The 6,571-nt window shown below is 38.7% G+C and overlaps 1 pseudogene across 1 annotated transcript in view; it reads right to left on the bottom strand.

Moving 5' to 3' along the window:
* LOC149546251 (putative ABC transporter C family member 15) overlaps nucleotides 1–6,256 on the bottom strand; it is a 6,578-nt pseudogene extending 322 nt beyond the window's left edge. The window contains exons 1-10 of the transcript XR_016353685.1: nucleotides 3,331–6,256; nucleotides 3,086–3,175; nucleotides 2,274–2,978; nucleotides 2,062–2,178; nucleotides 1,591–1,885; nucleotides 1,265–1,479; nucleotides 879–1,163; nucleotides 676–739; nucleotides 320–550; nucleotides 1–202 (exon numbers count right to left, since the gene is read on the bottom strand). The exon at nucleotides 1–202 is cut by the window's left edge and continues 322 nt beyond it. The product of XR_016353685.1 is annotated as a putative ABC transporter C family member 15 (transcript). The remainder of the gene's footprint in view (nucleotides 203–319; nucleotides 551–675; nucleotides 740–878; nucleotides 1,164–1,264; nucleotides 1,480–1,590; nucleotides 1,886–2,061; nucleotides 2,179–2,273; nucleotides 2,979–3,085; nucleotides 3,176–3,330) is intronic.
* Between the last annotated feature and the right edge of the window lie 315 nt (nucleotides 6,257–6,571).

Below are 6,571 nucleotides of genomic sequence, written 5' to 3'. Positions count from 1 at the left end.
TGCCACCTAATAGAACCATGAAACATATGAATAGTTCCACGCGGCAGAGTTGCTTTCGTCATCATATTTGAGAGCTGATATAGCCAGACCTATTTTTCTTCAACACTACTAGATCTGAGAGTGTACTCTGAAACAAGTTTCGCAAATGATGAAGATTTGTTCTCCAGAAGCTTGGTTGGAGAGTCATATTCAACAACATTTCCTGATTAAAAAGAAGTATCAGTTCATAGACCAACTAGGAGAAGGAATGCCTTTCCACAAAAGCAGAGGATTTGTAATCTCAGAGGAAAATAGCCTAGAAAAGGTTAATATTTCATACCATCACTCATCACGAGAACCGAATCACTATCACAGACTGATGGAATTCGGTGTGCTATGGTTATGACTGTGCAGTCACTGAATTGGTTCCGTATGGTTTGTTGAATAAGGGCATCTGTTGCTGTGTCCACCGACGCAGTTGCTTCATCCAGTACCAATATGCGGCTTTGCTTTAGTAGAACCCTTCCCAGCTGTGTTTGTCCCACACACCAGTTCTCTCCATTCTCAGTTACTGCAGAGCAGATCAATGCAAAACATTCAATAAATGTGCCCTAACAAGGAAAGGGAGTAGTAGAACAAGATACTGAAATAATTGTGTTTCTTATTTCAAAAATGGGTGATAGCACAATCACAGACCGAGAGAATCAAGCTTCTCTTCTTTTTCCCGGACAACATCCCCCAGCTGGCATTTCTCCAAAGCCTGGAGCAGATCAGAGCAATGTGGGTATTCACTAACAGAAACCCGTATTCTTATAGGTTTCAGCATTGGATCTCTGTTACCCTAGAAAGAAAGTAAAATTGAAAACTAATCAAAATGTATGTAAATATGTATATCCCACCTTCCAAATCTCATCATCTAGATTATTCCTTATAGTGCCTTCAAACATTGTCGGGTCTTGTGGGATAATGCTTATTCTGGATCTTAGATCGTGCAAGCCTATTGTTAAGATATCAATCCCATCAATGACTATTCTGCCTCCCACTGGATCTATAATTCGGAAGAGGGTTTGAATCAGAGTAGATTTCCCACAGCCTGTCCGTCCTACAATTCCCACCTTCAGCCCTCCAGGAAGAGTGCATGAAATTCCTTTTAAAACAAGTGGAAGATGGGGCCCATAGCGAACCTGATTTTGTGAAAAGGTTTTGTGAGTCCAGGGTTTTGAGAGAATGGAATCACCAGTTTGCATTCATGAAGAGAAACAGATTGTTACAAGTAAGTACTAACCTGAAGATCAATTATATCGATTTTTCCTTTTGATGGCCAGCAAGAGCTTGGTCTTGAATTCTCTATAACCAATGGTGGTTTGCTGGGTATCCGTGAGTACTGTACGATTCTCTCTAGAGAGATCACATTGTTTTCCACATAGCAGAGGGTCCATATCAGCAAGGCTTGTGTAGGGTTCAGATTCAGCCCATATGTTATTCCCAAGCCTGCAATTTCTGTTAATCATACTGTACGGTTAACTTTTTTTAACTGGGGTATCCTTCTTGTTTGTTTAAATTAGCCTTATTAAGAATAATGCATCTCAAATCAATGCCTTTTCTACCTACTTGGATTAATTATACTTTCTGGCAAGCCAAGCACAAGAACCAGAGAAATCACAAATAGAGTATTTGATAAAATATCCGGCCGAAAGCAAAGCCACTGCATGGCCGCGGCATTGTGGAAACTGGGTCTGGAAAATTCGTCAATCAAATGTAGATTTGTATCCATGAATCGAGATTCCTGGTCAAAACTTCTGATTATGGCTGCCCCGGAGATTGATTCTGCAAAATGTTGTATGACAGGACCCTTGCAAACTCCAATCAAACTAACAAGTTCTCTAGAAGTCACAATGTAATATTGCTGCATGGAATGGAAGGAAGCATATTTAGAAAATTTTCTTTTGCTAGAATTAGCTTTCTGATAAACATGAATATCGAACTATTTCCTCTTTGGTTTCTACCATAATCTTTTCCAAGATTTTGAAAATTCAAATATGATAAACAAATTGCGAATATGGGTATAAACACAATGAAGACCTGCCAAGCAACTTGAGACATGACTGCCACTATTCCCAAAAGCTGTATGATTGAGAAAGCTAAACTTCCTAGCTGAAAAGGAATAATTTGATCCACTTTACTCTGATCTGTTGACGCCTGCCAAAACCACACAGAGTTTATAATTTGTGTTCTAGCTTCAAACAGTCACTCTCTGCAATGAAAAAAAAACTAGAAAAATAAAATCTACTAACCCGATTTAGTATACGTCCAGTTGGAGTTGCATCAAAGAAGGACATTGGTGCACGAAATATACAACTGTGCATGTTACTAAAAAGTTGTTGGGCACTTCTAAATCCAGAGAGAGAAACAAGGATGGACCTTACAAGAATGCATATTGCACTGCATAATGCCAAAGCCATATAATCCAGAATGAGGAGGGACTTGCTGACAGGGGGCTTTTGGTATTCGGTCAAAGAGGTCGCCCACGCCATCCAGTAGCTGCTACCTATTTCAAGTAGCTGAAATATTGTGTCTGCCAATAAGATGATGGGTATCAAAGCCCCTTTATATCTGGCAGTGATGTAAAACCAGTACACCCACAGACTTACCCTACCTTTCTCTCTTTCCTCTTCTTGCACAAGCTGTGAACTTTTAACATCTTTGTCTATTTCTCTCCCTTCATTAGTTTTTGATTTAAGATCTTCTTCTACCTCTCTTGATTTTTCGCTGCTGTCCTGCTTCTGGAGGTTTTGACGATCAACATCTTTCACTGTAGTTGTATTACCAGTAGATGGTCCCTCATCAAGTATCTGCGATGAAAGGTTCTCAGAATTCTCCATGGCATTGACGGATTTCAATGCCTTCTGATGTGCACCAACCAATTCCTCAAAATCTGTCCCTGATTGTAAGATATCATCATATTTTCCAGCCTGGGCGATCTCACCATCTCGCATTACCTAGAAAAATGTAAATTTGTATTTTCAGCAACATTTGAATCCTTCCATTTCTTTCTATGAAATGAAATCTTGAAAGGTATAAATCAATTACAGACATTCAAACCTACCAAAATGAGGTCAGCTCTATATAAAAATTCGACTTGGTGAGTTACATAGATGACAGTTTTTGAACCCAGAATACGAAGTAGGCATTCCTGTATGAGATTTTGAATTTATCAAAATAGTGGGTTAACAACGTAACAGACATTAATTTGTCTTGAACAAATTTGATGTAATTAAATAATTACTTAAATTTGCAAATTCAAAAATGTTATCCTATAAAAACTAAAATGAAATACCTGGAAAATGTGTGGAAAATGTGTGTCCCAGTGTGAGCATCAACAGCACTAAAAGGATCATCAAAAAGATAAATATCAGCATCTTGATATAAAGCACGTGCAATCTGTATCCTTTGCTTTTGCCCACCACTAAGATTTATTCCTCTTTCTCCAATTTCTGTTTGGTCGCCATATGGGAACAATTCAAGATCTTTTTCAAATGCACAGGCCTGCAGTACGCTCTCATATCTGGTCTTGTCCCATTCCTTCCCAAAAAGAATATTGGCTCTAATTTTTCCACTTTGTATCCATGGAGACTGACTAACGTATGCCTTGGTACCACTTATCTTCACAGATCCTGAAATTTTGGGTATCTCCCCAAGTATACACGAGAGAAGGCTTGACTTGCCAGAACCAACTGTTCCACACACTGCAACCCTCATACCTCTCTTCACTTGAACATCTAAGCCGCTTATGGTTGGACTAGGGTCTGTAGGATCCCAAGAGAATACCCCTTCATTAATCTCAATTGCCACTTCAGTTAAATCATTTGAAATTCGTTTAACTGCATCTGGTTGCAGCTCCTCCTCCTGCAGGAAGTCAGCTACCCGATCTAATGACACTATAGTTTGAGCAATCGTAGAGAGTAAATTGGGAAGATTGTATATAGGTTCCTGGAGTATCTTGAATGTTGCAAGCGTAGAGAGAATCTTGCCTGTGGTCAAAGGAATTCCTGTCATTGTACATGTGGCAAAAGTTACAACAGATACAAATGCTGGTGCAGCCCAGAAGAAAAATGATATCCCAGCAAACCCATAGAAATACTCTATTAGCCAATTACATTCTTCCTGCCTCAACGCTTCGATTTTCTGCAGAAATCTAATCTCCCACGCTTGCAATTTTAAGGTTTTCATATTTCTCAATATTTCTGATGTAGCCTTCATCCTTCCATCTTTTGCTTCCATGATCTTCACATTAAACCTTTTTAGCATTTTCCCTAGTGGAAAATTTGCCATCATAATTAGCGCCATGACTGCCACTCCTGCAAGAGAGGCCAATCCCAAGTTCTGATATAGAATACCCAAGGCCAGAAGAACTTGCAAAGGTGTTGTCCATATGTCATGAACAGACCAACTGAAATCTCCAATACGTTTAGCATCAACACTCATGTAATTGATTATCTCACCACTCGTATGCTTTTGTCTTGACTGGCTTGAAAGCACCAAGCCCTTCTTGTATATTGCAGCTGTCAATGCTACCTTCACACGTATGCCTATGTGGATTGTTATAAAAAACCAATGCCGTTGTGACAAAGATTCTACTACCTTTGCAAGAAGAAATGCACAAGCTAGAACAATGCCTTCACTAGCAAACTTTTCCTTGTCAGCGAGACACTGAACAAAGCTATCTATAAAATAAGGGCCTACGTATGATGAACAAGAAGTCATCAATGCCAGGAATGCTGTAAAAAGTAAATCCTTTTGGACAATGACAACTGCCATTTTTGCTAATGACAAGGCACCGCTTCCTTTGGCATCCGGCTGGTTTTTAAATTTATGGTACATGTAATCAGCCTTGTGGGTATCTGCAACTTGAGGTACATCATCTTTGTCCAAAGGTTTCTTATGGCCAGCATCAAGCAAATGCTTCACCCAAGCAAATGACATCCGGCTGAGAAAACCTGCTGTTGCATAAGGAGTGACTTTGGGCTTAATGTGTTCAGTATTTTCCTTAATATTATTCAAAAGAGGTTCTTCACTGCTTTGAGTTACGGAACCCTCACATGTTTTGCAACAAAAACTGGCGTAACACAGAAAGGATGAAAGTAAAAGAGCCAGAATTTCAACCACATAACTCAGGTTGATTTGTTTTTGTTGCTTGAACTCTTGGATATCGAGGTATAGGAAGAATGCATAAAGACTCAATGACAAAACCCACCATATCCTTAGTAGATATGGAAGCTCCTCTTTATTTTCTTTTGTGAGAGAATAGTATGCATAACTTGACATAATAGCCCAGGCCATTGTCTGAAAAACATACTCCCCTTCGGCTCCAAAATCCTTAGGCCTTTCTTTTAACCACCAACATAAAGGGTTCCATATTCCAAGTAAGGCATACAGCACTGATAGAGAAATGCAACTAAGCAGGACCAATTTATGCGTAACCCCAAATTGCAACCTTTTGTAGTGAGTGGGTTTCAAAACAGAGGATTGAGACCTATGTGTGCAAATTCTACAAATTCTCCAGAAAAAGGGAAGGATAAGACAAACTCCAAAGACACTATTATATTATATCTTCCGTAAAATCTCAATTGCAAGTGCATGCCGCATGTAAACCCCAAAAACACTATCCCCAAATTCTCTCCATTTCCTATCTCCGCCTAGCCGCATCAATTGTGTTGCCCAAATAGACTCCATCACTACAAGCAAGCTGTAGACAAATATCAACATTGGTTTTTCATTCCCAGTTTAGTTTTTTTCAGGTGTTACTATCTACGATACCCACTTACTCCTCAGAAAACAAACCCCATTCAAAGTTTTCCCATTTATCAACTCACAAACAAATCAGATTTCTATAAACTTGATGTTATCATTTCAAATTCCCAACATGAATGCTGAAATCACTATCAATTGATTCCAAAACCACAAATGTTGAGTAACTAGAAATTCCAGACGAAAGCCAGCACGAAAAGGTAGTACTGGGCCATTCCGAAAACTACAAGCAACCCAAATTTCTTCCCATCTAGTGTTCACAAGTAGATGCCCAAGCATTTATTTCCTACACCCAATTCCTATTGAAAAAATATAGATACACTGACTGGTCATATTCATACAAATTGAATGTTCTAAGGTATGACAGCGATGTACTTATTGATTGTATACTTATGCATGATGAATCTATAACTCCAGAAGAAAAACAAGACTAGAATTCGCTGTAATGAATACCAAGAAAAACAGATGAAATAAAGATATAATGTCAATCTTAAAATCAAACATTTTACTAACATTCCATGGCGGCCATCGGCATGAGCTTCTCCTCTCTTTCTGTCGAGCTCCTCTGTATTCTTGTTCTTATGGGTGTATCAAGGAATGATTCCGTTGGGATATAACAAATGTTTATTGCGATTATCGACAAGATAGATTGAAGCCAAAAAATTGGAGGGGTTTAATTATTTTATCCCTGTTACACTAACGAAATCTAATGAAGAACCAAATATAAAATTGCGAATTGTCACAGTAAATTGGCTTGCTGAGGAAGAAATTAAATGAAATAAGA

The sequence above is a fragment of the Cupressus sempervirens genome, chromosome 7 (genome assembly GCF_028749045.1).
Source record: "Cupressus sempervirens isolate cs-2001-9-10 chromosome 7, ASM2874904v1, whole genome shotgun sequence".
Lineage (NCBI taxonomy): Eukaryota > Viridiplantae > Streptophyta > Pinopsida > Cupressales > Cupressaceae > Cupressus > Cupressus sempervirens.
This window is presented reverse-complemented; position numbering and strand designations above follow the sequence as displayed.